At 39.4% G+C, this 13488-nt stretch overlaps 1 protein-coding gene across 3 annotated transcripts in view; it reads left to right on the top strand.

Annotated features, from left to right (window-relative positions):
* Nucleotides 1-7179: 7179 nt before the first annotated feature.
* The window catches only part of SULF1 (sulfatase 1), a 165649-nt gene continuing 159340 nt past the window's right edge, over nucleotides 7180-13488 (top strand). For all 3 annotated transcript variants that reach the window (XM_057498002.1, XM_057498004.1, XM_057497999.1), the window contains exon 1: nucleotides 7180-7490. The gene's annotated coding sequence lies outside the window, so the exon portion shown is untranslated. The remainder of the gene's footprint in view (nucleotides 7491-13488) is intronic.

Here is a 13488-nt window from a genome sequence, read left to right as displayed (position 1 = left end):
TAAACTTCAGTTGTCTTGTCTGTAAAATAAAAGATAATAGTAGGATCTTCCTCACTGGAGTATTGTGATGGTTAATTAAATTAACCTGGGTGACTATATTACAAAGCTTCACAGTGAGTGTCCCATGACTGTTAGCTATAATTTTTATTATGGAAAGAAATGGAAGAATCAACAGTCCTCTTAATGGGCTGGTCAGAAGAAAAAAAGGCAGGACTAAAAAGCAGTTATCTTTAAATTAGAAGATACGTCAGTGCTTGCAAGGTTTACTTTAAGCAGGAGAAAATCAAATAATTTTTAAAAATAAAATACAAAAACTCCTTTCAGCAAATAGAGTTTAAAAAATTAATTCTGTTTGTGTTAAAAATAAACAAGAATCATGGTGAGGGACCTCTAAAATGTATTGTTTTATAGCTTTTGGCTTTAATATTGTAATTAATGATATTAGAGGCAATTAAACCATAATTAGAAATGTTCATTAATGCAAAACAGAGAGGAACTAAACTACTTCAACTTTAGCTGATATATTTACATTTGAAATCAAAGCTTTTGTTAAACTAAACCACAAAGAGCTATTTAGCATAAGAAAGAGTTAACTGGGTTTAGGGGTATCCTACTTTTAAAAAGAGGTTTGTTGGAAAATACTTGACAAATCTGCCTTTAAAATTAACTGCAAAAATATTGTGACTGCTCTTTCGACAGTCTTCCTAGGAAACCTAGCTGATGCAAAAGAAATCGTGCTTGTCAAAATAATAAGCAAACTACATTTTACAACTATCAAGAGAAATAGCAGCGGAGTTTTCTGTTACACAGTTGTGTTTGCATATCCCAGTGTGATCACTACGAAAGTCTAGCCTAGGAGTAGGTTAATAACGTTCATCTGTTGGGTATCTTTCTAGAAGAAGCTAACAAAATCCAAGCTTTTATTTAGCTTGCAGAAATTACATTGGCCTACTGAGTAAGCAAGTGAAGGTTGCTGCTCATTTAAAGAACTACATATTCATGGAAATGAACATTTTTTTTTTTTATTAACATCTGTAAGCTCTGGTTTCTTGGTACAGACTGTAATAGCAGTTTGACTGTGCAGCTGTTTTCCATCTGCTACTCAGAAATTTTTGCACAACTACTTATTTCCCAGTACTGTTAAGTGAGTACTAGAGCCATATTACCTTCCTTAAAATGAGAAGGGAAAGTATGTCAGGGGACTATGTTGTGCTCTTCAATAGCTATGTACTCTGAAAGAAGGGTCTTCAAGCTAACTAATTACTTAGTCTCCTCAGACAAGCTGAGCTATGCTGGTCAAAAAGCAGGACTGGTAAATTCTACCAAGACAAGCAAGCCACTAACCTTGGAAACTTACTAAACAGCTATTACGTACATGCACTGTGCTACGTTTTCAAAAAAAGGGATAAAAAATAAGCAATACACAGCTTTTGCTCCCCAAGAATTTGTGTTCAGGGGAAGCAAACACTTCTTTTTCCCACTAACAACAGTTCCTGTTATTCTTGATGGAATTACTTTTGCCCTGTGTATCCATTTTTCTATTGTCTGCTATGGTTTGGGGTCAGTGACTATTCTTTGGCCACTACATTTTTTACTTCTTCAACTTGTTTAAGGCTCAGCTTTGCATTTTAAACATTTCAAATAAATGTCAGAAAAGCAGCGAGCTCTACTTTTTAAAACACGATCCTGGTTGAAGGCCAACATACCTGTGTTAATTTCCCAGGCATTAGGCAAGTAACAGAGAGCTAGCCCTGCCCGTGTCCCACTTGTCTTATGGCCCTAGCAAGGAAAATTTTAAGTTCAAGGTCTGATGTCCATTTCTTCCAAAACCAATAGAGCCTTAATCTCATCGAGATATCCCAAATTCTCTAATCCTGTATATCGAAACAAGCAAACATAAAAGTAAGAATGGGAGATGCTGTGTTCCCTGGGATCTGTCCCACTTTTTATAATGAAGCATGGTCACAAGAAAAATCGTACTACCCAATAATTTTTAAGTAAAGCTCTGTTATGATTACATCTACCTAACAGTTTTCATGCCTTTAAGAACTCTGGTGGCTTAAAGAAAAACTGTGTAACCAAATGTATTTCATGCATGTGAATTCCCAGTAACTACTTAAACTATGTAATGTAAAATATAATTACTCCAGTTTAAGAGAATCTTTGCAGTTCTTAATTTTATTTCTAACAAAAGTGCATGTTGCTATTGAGAGAAAAATATGTGCGCTAATAGACTGAATCTTGGAGTTTATTCCCAGTTCCACCAATGACTTAGACATCACTCTTAATTTTCCTGGACCTCATTTTCTCATCTCTAAAATAAGGGGATTAGATTTAATCTATTAGTCCTTCCAAAAGCAAAATTCTACTATCTTCTCTGAACATGAGGGGCACCCATCCCTGCACGGTTTTCTACCTTCCTTCACATTATTAACCTTAAGTGGGCAGTGTGCACATTGCCAATGAAAGATGATTATTTGATTCATTAGGTTTAGGATACACCCCATCTCAAATAGTCCCAACCTCCCCTCCAGGTGGATCCAATAAAAACTCAAGTTCTTATTGCCGAAATTCACATTTTCTTCTTACTTGATATCCCTACTTCCTAATATTGGGTCTCATAAATTTAATTATCTACTCAAATGAAGACTAATACCCAATGCCCCAACCACTGATCTCCACAAATCTAGGTTTAAAAGAGATATTTTTTAATGTTTATTATCCAGTTTACCAAATTCTATTGAATCCAGTACTTACATTAAATTATACCATTTGTAGGTCACTATTTTGTTCTAAGTGGTTTACCACCTCACCTCATCCTCCCCAAACTATTTACAGGGCAGCTACACACCTTTTTCAGCATCTGTGGGCTTGTGCTTCCTGGAGAGCTCTGCACTTCATTGACAAGACCGTTCATCTGGTAGAAGGCTGCCACTGACTTCAGTGTCTCCTCTCACACAGCTGTGCGGTCACCCAAAACATGAGCAGGTGTGCTGCGTGTTGTGTAGCATGTAACTTCGTTGAACAAGCAACGATTTCTCCTTCTCTTCCTGACAATGATTTGCATCAGTGTGAATAAAGTAAGTCACGTTTAGTTGAAGGAGAGTAGCAAATGTCTGAAGCTGGGTACCCTGTCATTTAGAGGTGCAGGATGTTCTGAATGACACGAATTGTTGTGCATCTATGGACTATATGCTATACATAGCAATGGGCTAAATGTTAGACATACTGCTCTTGTCATAGGTTTTAAAGGAAATATCATTTGTTTTAAAGGAAAAAACATAAGGGAATATTACCGTCAAAGATAATTCATCTGTATAAGGAGTTTCACAAATTCCATATCCTATCATATTAAAAATCAGTGCTCAAAACGATGTCCTTTTCTAATACTTAGATTACAGTTGACACCCAGAGCCAACCTCAGAAACTGTTTTAGGAATAAAACATTTCACCAGAACTTGGAGGGGGAGGGTCTTATTCTCAATCATTATTTGTATGTTAAAACAGTTGTTGGGGAAATGGTGGTAGCAGAGGTAATATGAAAAGGAGAAATCGAATGCTATCATTTGATTTACTCTTATCGACATTAAAATACGGCATCACAAGATTGGCTTCTATGCTATTGGTATCTTCTTAATTCTTACAAGGATGGTTTCCCTCAAAAACAACACTGAATGAAAGGTGAGTTATGTCCAAAGAAGTAAAGTCTGCACACATCCTGAAAGCGCCTGTCTTTCAGCCCCTGCTCGGTTCTCACCATTTAAAACATTGCCGACGACCCGCCTGCACTCTACATCAGATTCTACTGTGGTCCCGTTAACTTTCAGGGACTCCAGCCTCATCACCTGCACGCAGCCCCGGGGCATAGCCAGGATGCTGCAGAGCCTGGTTCCCTCCCTCCCTACCAAGTGTCTGGAGCCCTCAGCAACCTCAGCCTCACTGATCATTTGTTTACTGAGCTCATGTTGGAATTCTTGGCCAACTGGCAGCAGAAGGGGAAAAGAACCATGGTATCTTAAGTGCATTAAATCTTCATATTAGCCCCCTAGCTTTGTCAACCTTTATGTTGTCTTTGTTCTCTTTTTTCCAAGCATGACAAACAAGTGGTTTTTCTTTTTCACTTTAATGATTCTTTAAACAAAAAAGGGGTAGTTTAGGGCTTTCTCCAAGGCTGATAGGTGTTTCTGTTTAATGAGGTTTATATTATACTGTATTGGCTTCCCTGAAAAGAAATTACCAGCAGCAAACAGCTGATAATAGAATGAGACGGGAAGAAACAATAACCGAGAAAGGGAAAAATTAGTGTGGCAGCAGATGCATGCATCGTAGCCCGGGGATTAAATGCCACTTCCATTCTCCCTTGGCCACCATTGTAGCAGTAATAAAGTGGATGTGGACACTTATGGCCAGTTATGTGGACGTGAGATATGGATATAGATATAGACCCAGCTAAACTGCCATCTGTGGAGGAAGAAGGGTGGTGAGCTTGGTCTAGACAAAGATGAGTGAAGCTCAGAGTGCGGGTTTACAAGGACTGGTCGGTTACCATGGAAACTAATTGGAGCTAATAAGTAAAGGGACATTTTAACTGTGGGAACAGAATAGGAGGGGCTATTTTTCAATATCACCGTTACCTACAATTAATCTTTCATTTTAGGAGTGTCTTTAATTCCTATGATGAAGCCATTCCCTCTGCACGCAACCTCCCTCACCCTGATCAACATTACGTTCAAATGCTAAATGTCATCTTTTAGAAGGTGCTGCATTTTAGGTTTAGATCTTTCAAGACAGAATCAATTTCACTTTTTTTTCCTTAAAAATAAACTGTTTGCAGATGGCAAGGAGAAAGGAAGGGAGGTAATGGAAAATTCTTAACGTCGAAACTGACACTGCTGAGCACTGAAGCTGGCGACCAGAGAAGGGGAGCTGGGGCCTTATCCTGCAGCACCAGCTTCAGGTTTTTGTTTGAGTTGATTCCCTAACAAAAGCATTTCAGAACATCATCCAAAATAAAGTGTCCTTGTAGACTCATTTTACAATACTTTTGAAAGATAATGTTTGCAGACGTCTCACAGAGCAAGAATTAATATCATAGCAAATGGGCAGGACCTACTGCTCCACTTGTGTTTTTTATTTTAAAGCAAGTTTTAAGTAGTACAAATCACTGACGTTTTCAATAAAAGCAATAATGACTGAGATTTCATGAAGACTTACGAAAAAGACTGGAATAAAAATGTGTAAAAAAGCACTTTCAACAATAATGTGGGTCAGAAGCAAGATCACTGGGGAAAAGTCTTATAGGAGATGTATTACAAGCACAGGATTGATAAAACAAGATTCAACACCTTTACAGTTTCTTAGGTTTAATATTGTAACTCCATTTACAGTTTAAGAGAATGCAAACTACCTTAATAATGTCTCCAGGGTCTTCAAAATCTATGCAGTTGAGGTAATCCAGATTTTCAGACATGAGTCTGGTAGGATTAACCAAAAAACAAAAATTTTTTTTTAATGAAAAAAATTGCCTTGCAATAACTGGCACTATTAAAATGTTTACAGTGCCCAAGGGAAATTTTAGCCCTGTGGTGCCACTTGCCTTTGTTGAATGTTTCTGTGTTGATTATGTATCTGGATTTAGCTGATTATGAGTAATGGTTTAGTGAATATCCTATGTATTGTGAAACAGATACGTCATAATCACTTTTGGGTAGAAATTGAGCAAATGACTCAGGACTTCAACCTTTAATTCTTTTTTCTCCTCCTTCTTTCCTACCTCCCAGTTATAGGAAAAGTTCACAGTCAGAAAATTATAGTTCTATAATCCTATGCTCCTGCAAAGTACACCTGGAGTAATTTTTAAGTATCTTAAAATAATATCACACAAAAATTCCTGCAAAAAAAAAAACAAACTAGTCAAGTTAACTTTGCTAGATACTGAGATAATTCTTTCTGTGGTACTGGCACTCTGAGATTTAGATATTTATTTATAGTCTAGATTTTATTGCTTTGGATACGTTTAAAGTTTCATTTGTTTGTTTTTATTCCAGTAATCACCCTCCCAGTTTAAAGAAATTCAAAAGGTGTAATAGTTGAAATGCTGGCTTCCCACAGACACTGTCAGGGAGTTGATAATATTTCAAATTCCCATTTTCTCTTTCAGATTATCGAAATTCCTTAAAAGTTGATGGAACTTTTTAAATGGTGAGATTTGTAGCCATCAATGTATTTATTTCCAGGTATCTCCTTAAAGTTTTCTAACAAGCGTAGCCACTTTCTGGTTCAGAGTGTTAGCAAAGTAATCAATTCTACAAAACAGTTCAGAGAACTCAAAACGAAAGGAAGGAAGGAAGGAAGGAAGGAAGCAAGGAAGGAAGGAAGGAAGGAAGGAAGGAAGGAAGGAAGGAAGGAAGGAAAGAAGGAAGGAAGAAAACAAAAGAAGGAGGTATTGAAATGACCAAAATCGAAATCACTTCAAAGCAAAATTGTTGATGAGCTGTTTTAGCTATTGGGACATTATAAGTGCAATTAACTAGAAGCCAATAAAAATAATCAATGACAGAGCGCAGCCCTCTGGTACCAAGTGCTTTTACAAAGAGATGTCTGTGAAAGCAACAAGTGATTAAAAAGCCACCTTTACCTATGGGAGTGCCTGCTATTTTACATGAGTAGAAACTAAAATGATTTTCATTGACTGTTTCTGAAGTTCAGCCTGTGGCAAACAGTGAAGAGCTGTACGTGGAAATAGAGAAGTTTCTGCTCTTAGCTGGCTGCACCCTCACCCCCTTCCTCCCAGGAATGCTGGAGGCAGCCACAATCTAATCAAAGGAAGGTAGGAGTTTAGATTTCAAAATGCAGATGTCACATTGCAGTGCAAAGTACTCCTACATTAACACTTTATCAGTATATCAAGATGAATCTTTTATCTTCTTGGAGGTTGGGGGTGCAGACAGGGAGTGTCTTACTGAGATGATTGCCCTCCCTAGGTTGGCAGGGAGATGTCTAGTGTTCCTGCACATCCTACATGGATCCTCTGGTCCCTGCGGAGCACAAGGAGTTGTAGAAAGTGACTCCCAACTGGCCACCAGAATAATTCATTTCCTCCACCTTCTCTGTAGTACCTCCCACTTCTCCTCTTTTTATAGCAGTCCTTTCTCTCTGAAAATCTCAGGTTACTTGACTGGGAGTTCGCAGACCTCCAGTTGCAGCGCTGCCCTCAGCCTCCAGTCGGTAAGAGACACCCAGCGCCAGCAATTGGATTGGGCAGCCTGTCTTGACACACCACTATGCTGAGTGCGTGAGGACGTGTTTCACCAGATGGTTGGGGTTAGTGTGTGTCATCACATTCGAGTGGGGATTAGGAGCAGGAAGGCTGCCTCGCTGGAGCTGTGTGGTCTTCTCTAAGTGAGAGTTGCAGGCAAGAGAACGACTTTGCTTTTGGAAAAAGAGGAGGAATTCATTTTCTGCAGCCACAAGAAAAGCAGTTTTTTCAGGTAAAGTAAAAGCCATTGAATGCCTCTCACTCTGTTGTCTCTCTCTGTCCACTCTCTCCCCCCTACTCCCCTTCCCCTCTCTCCTAGCATAGTTTTGAATGGAATGCTAGCACAGCACACTTGTCAAAGCCAGTTGTTGCTATCCTATCAATGCTGCTATTGTACGACTGACAGATAACAGTGAACATAGCTTGGTGCTTGGCCGTCTTTATAGAACTAACACTCCTCAAGCCTTGCTCTTGAAGGTGTAGCTAAGAAAATGTCTTTAGCAGCAGTGTTTGTACCCTTTAATTTCCTCATTACATACGCAAAACAGGAGCTATAAATTGCTCAGAAAGGATGGATAAGACCAAGGGAGCATTTATATATTAGCTTTCAAAATTAAATTTCACTTTCAAACTGTTGCACTTTATTACTGCATTTATAAAGGTTTTTTTAAAAGTCTATCGCTGAGTTGCTGGCAGAGATGGAAACGCTTTCTTAACCGATTTTTCCGGTGTGGGTTATGTCTGATTTACCATGGCCAAATTGTCTTTTAATTTTGGAGATTGACTCCAAAGTTCGAAAACTCTTATTAAGAGTACAGGCTGCCCTTGGAGTAGCTGACAGATCGGCTTTAAAGCAAAAATGCTGAGAGCTAGAAGGAAAGCAGAAACGGAGGAAGTAGGGAAATGCTTTTTAACATACCCCTCCTGCAGCTGCAGGGGAGCAGATGGAGGTAATTCATTTGCAGATCTGTTTGTGAAAGTTTTACAAGTCATTGAAAACTAAAGTAGCATCTCTGTAATGGATCATTAAAGTCACTCCGTTTATAGGTTTTAAACTGGTTATCTGAAGTGTTAATTAAATGTAAATAGATTTTGTGGCTTGGTTATAAACATTTTTAAAAGGTTTTAATTATAAATTAGTCATTGGAAATAAATGGTCATCCGGTGCCTGAGAAACATAAAATAAGATATCATATCTGTGAGAAGCCGTTAACCTAACCGCTCTGCCGAAAGCTCCCCACCAAAATTAAACTGACCTTCTACAGCAATGGGGTTTATGCACTATGTTGAATTCATGATACAAAAAAGACCTATGAAACTGATGCCCTATTTTCACAGGGATCAAAAAAATTTTTCATCCTTCAAATTTTTATTTAAACTGTATGAGAGAATGAGTCACTTCTTTTGCACCCTCACAGACTTTTCCCTCCTACGTCAATGTTCATATACCTGCAGTGCTTAAGAATTCTTGCTCTTACTTAACTTTCACATTTGGTAGAGAAACCCAACACTGTCTTTCCCTTTGCAGGTGAGAGATTCGATGAATAATACTGTATATAAGCTATTCTGAAATAGGAGCTGTGTCGTAGGTTGAATAACAGGATTTATGGCTAGTGCTTTGTGATTTTTGTAAGTTCAGCAGCAGACAGATGCCTGTAAAATTATGTTTCAGGTTGCATTATATGTATTTTTTTGCAACCAGTTGATAGCTTTCAATCCTCTTTTTTAAAAGTTATGCTTAAAACAATATTTTAGTATGGTATTTTGTTGTTCTTCAGAATATTCTCTGGTTATTATAGTCTCAGAATCATCAATGAGAAAAATAATTTTTATGAATAACCAGGCAGTTATTACAGCTGAGTATTTTTTGATGCCCAATTACATAACTCAAAAAGGACTAAGTTCATAAGCTGAATTCTTGTGGAATGCCAGTCATTCCCTTTTGGGACTGGGGTTTAAAAAAATTAAGACAGAAAGGAAACTACTATCTCGTGTTGTAGCAGAATCATGGACTCATGCATGCCCAGCGTGTGGCAGGTATGGTGCTAACTACCAATGCCATTTTTCACTATTACAGAAATATTTCTGGAGAAAGTAATGTTCCTCCTCACATATGGTCTTTTCCTCCATAAGATGCGGCACGATGGCATCTAACAAAGGCAAGTTGCTATTTAGCCACAGGAGCCGCACAAGCATATTGTCCCTAATGTTGCAGCCTGACCACGAGGCTGCCTGACCAGGATTTTGACTCTAGGAGAGAATCCCCCAGCAAAATCAGTTGTACACAAGATTAGGCAGGACAGAAATCAGAAAGAAAGCATTGAGAAATAATCAATTCACACCTTGCAAAAGCAAAGTGATGTGTTAATTCCCCAACGAGGCTAAAGTTAGGAAGTTTCTTAGCTCAACTAAAAGGGTTTCCTTAAAAGACAGTGCCCAGAAGGCAATCCCAGTTTCTTGTCAAAACCTAAATCCACTGTTCCAGATGGTAAACATTTAGAGGCATATTTATGGTGAATTCTACATACCTGTTTGACATTTGGTTTCTTCCAACAGCACATGTGCTAGTGACACACGTGAAGTTCCCAACAGCATCTAACAGCTGTACAAGTGTCTGAGCACAGGGGTCTCCCTCCCAGTGAAGTGAAAATAACTGGGGTACAGATCTCCACTGGCACAGCTGAGGCATCCTGCTATCTAGGCATGCTGGAAGGTGATGAATCTTGGAGATGAAAGCATGGCTCGTTCAGTTAAAAAATCTATTAAAAATCTATTTTTATGGTGGAGTGGAAAATTAAAATACATTGATCCAGATATTCACTGAACTTATGGGTAGATCATGAGTGGGGACCTTCATCAAAGAACTAAAAGATTTCTTTTAGTCTGTTTCCTTTGGTGGAAATTTATGGTACTTCAGGCAGATTGCTGTGGTCATTTCCTTTGTAATAGTTAATATAGAAACAAGTAGCAAGTGTGACACTCTGCATTTCCTTTCTTTATTATATATCCATATGGGAATGGACAGGGGCTTGGTTTTTGTATTTTAGACTTAAAATGGTTTATTCTTTTGAAATCCACAAAGCAGGATGTCTGGTATCCACAAAGCAGTATTATGCTTTCCCCAACCATTGCCATGTGGATAAGGCCAACCAGTGGGTCAGGTCAGGACATCCACTTCTTCCCTGTGCAATATTTTTGCATGGAGAGAATGGAGTAAATTTAAGGGGATTAAAAATTTTAAGGGGCTAACTCTAAATAGAATATTATTTGTATCATCATTATGGACTTTGAGGGAAAAAAGTCTCATGTATAAAATTCAGTCTCTGCTCATATGGTACATTTACCTTTACTTTAGGTTAGATCCATAGGGGGAAAGAACGTATTTGAAAGAAGATACTTTTGGAGAAGTTTGTCCTGAAGTATGTTTCCTATTTAAAATATTTTCAGTTGTATCTCAATGTGCTAGGAAGGAGGGGAATTAGCCAGTTAGCTTTTGTTTTCTCTCTAATATTCCCATACCCCCACAGCTAATCGGTCATCAGATTTTTTGATGTTCCTTTAAAACGTCTCCCACAGCTGGCCCACCTCTACCGCTCACCCCAGGGCAGTGACTGCACCACACGTGGTAATCCCCACAACCTCCACACTGGCCCACTTGCCTCCATCTCCCTCTTTCGGCCACCACTGAGGGCTGAGTTTCCCAAACACTGCTTCCATCAAAACATTTCTCAGCTGAGAATTACCACACAGATCCTCACTACCTACCTACAGGGTGAAGTTTGAATTTCTGACAGTCTGACAGGCTGGCTGTCTGTTTCTTGACCCCAACTTTGTGACCCTATCTTCCACAAAACCCCTACAGCAGCAAAAGACTGCCCTTCCCTGCAGCTCAGTGTCCCCCTTCCTGGTCTCTTCACTTCCCTTAACCACTCTAGTTTTCTGTTTTATTGTCTGCAAAATGAGAGTTGGCCATCATGTGCATGGCTCCTCCTGGTTTTACATTTGTAGGACTGTGTAGAACATCTTCATCATCTCTATCTACTCATCATTCAAAGTTTCAGCTTAGGTGCCACCTCCAAGAAGCCTCCCCTGACTACATCTTCCAGTTGCTTTCCTTGAAGCTGTTATCTATAGGTTGCACTTAGCACAATTGCTTTGTTGTTTATCCTGCTTTCTACTTTGCCTTTTTATTCCGTGAATCCTTGGATAGGATGAAGCTTCCTAAGACAAGGACTGGCCTGGTCCACTTTTGTGCCCCACAGAAGATTCTAAAAAATGTGTGTTAACTAGGTCACAGGGACATTCTGACCTCCAAGGCATTTTTCTCTCCAGTTACCTCACTTTAGAGCCTTTTAATAGCCCAATAGCCTTCCCCACCCATGAGAGGAAAGAAAAAAATGGAACTTGATTGATTATATTTTGGGGTAGCTTAGGAAAAATACTGCTTAAGCAGCATGTGAAATTATTGCCCCAAATTAAACTTGAGCATCTATTTCAGCTTTCTATAGCTATGGTAGAAATTACATGTAATAGCTGCCCTTCTATGGTATACAATTTCAAATATAATTTGGAAAGCAGGAGAGTACAGTCTTTGTGTTCAGACAGACTTGTGTTCTAATCCAGGGACCTCCTCTCACTACCTGTGTGGCCTTGGGACAGGTGGCTTAACAATTCAGTTTCCACCTCTGTCAAATGGAGATAAGAATGCCACCCTGGGGAAGTATTTTGTGAAGAAAACACTGGAAGCACCTAGCTCAGTGCATGTGCAGTAACTGGGAGAGGAGAAGGCTAGTTGGTGTGTACATATGTAGAAAATAAGTCTAGGGTGCATGCTCAGCTCAGTCGTGTGTCAGTCACTAACTAATTCTATCTACTTATGTGTGTCTTTAGTCTTTCTGCCACCAAGGGCAGAGGGATGGGGAAGAGAGACCAAGAGAGTGAGAATGGGAAAGAGAGAGAGAGAGTTTATGGGGGTGGTTGGGGGGACAGGGAGTTGCTTTTGGTATTTAAGGATTTGGAGCAACTGAGTTAATGGATCTGTTGGGACAATGCTGACAGTTGAATACACTTTGCAGGGAGGAGCAGAGTCCCGGGTCCTGCATTAAAGGATAATAAAGAGCAGACGCTGGGCAGCAGTACTGGGGAAACAAAGGGCCTGAGCAGTGGACCCCAGCAGGGAGTTGAATTTACCAAAGGGTCATGTGTTCCTCTTCCTTCCTCCTGGCCTACTATTTAGAAAGAAATAATAACTTGGCAAAACATTGTAGAGAGTCAGGTCAAATTTCCAGAAGTAATTGGTAAAGCAAGATACCCTTTAGACAAAACAAGAGGTTTAGACCTTTGCTGTCGTTTACCTCCAAATAAAATTTAACAAAAGGTTGAAGGCAATCAGCTTGAGCTGTGGTCTGCTCCCAAACTCAATACCAACACCAAACACTGAGCCATCTATATGCGTTCTTTCCCCAGGAGCACAGCTGACAGAGAAGTTCCCTAACAAAGCACTGAATGCCACCTAGCAAATGTGTCCTTGACACTGGTCATTCAATTTCAGTTTCCAGGATCTAGGGCTACATCAAAGAATATTCTTCCCAATCCCGATCATCTGGTCTGCACCTGCCCCAGGCCAGGGAGAAAAAAGAAACTGGAACCCCCCTAGGACAAAGGGCTAGGCAGGATTTCTGGAAATCCCTCTCTCTCTCTCTCCAGCAAACATGTCCACAGAACTTTCAGAAAGAAGCCTTAACAGTTACAGGGCTTGACCTCATCTTCAGCTTTAACAACTAAACTAGCCCTTTCTGCTCTCAAGATGAGTGAGCCCTGGACTACTGCACAATGTGCTAAACCTTGTTAATTAAAAAAATGTAGCTCTCCACTTTCCCTTCAAAGGTAAAACCTTTTCTTAGACTCTGATTTTTTTTTTAATCACACAGCTACAAATCTGTAGAAAACTATTTCTCCATCTTCTAAAATGTAAATCCAAGAGACTCGGACATGCCATTGTTTAACTGGAGTGGGTGAGGCTGATACTAAAATGCTATGCTGAATAAACAGACACAACTATTTTCTGGGGGAAAAAAAAGAAAAAAATCTTCATTGCAAACAGTAGAGTCTCCCAAAAGTAATCTACACATTGCGGGTAATACTAATCAAGTTCTCACACAAGGTTAGATGGGAACAGAGCTTGGCAGGAGCCCAGATGGCTCTGGTTGAACATGAAATAAAGATTCTGA

This window comes from Manis pentadactyla, chromosome 3, assembly GCF_030020395.1.
Source record: "Manis pentadactyla isolate mManPen7 chromosome 3, mManPen7.hap1, whole genome shotgun sequence".
In the NCBI taxonomy this organism is placed as follows: Eukaryota; Metazoa; Chordata; class Mammalia; order Pholidota; family Manidae; genus Manis; species Manis pentadactyla.
This window is presented reverse-complemented; position numbering and strand designations above follow the sequence as displayed.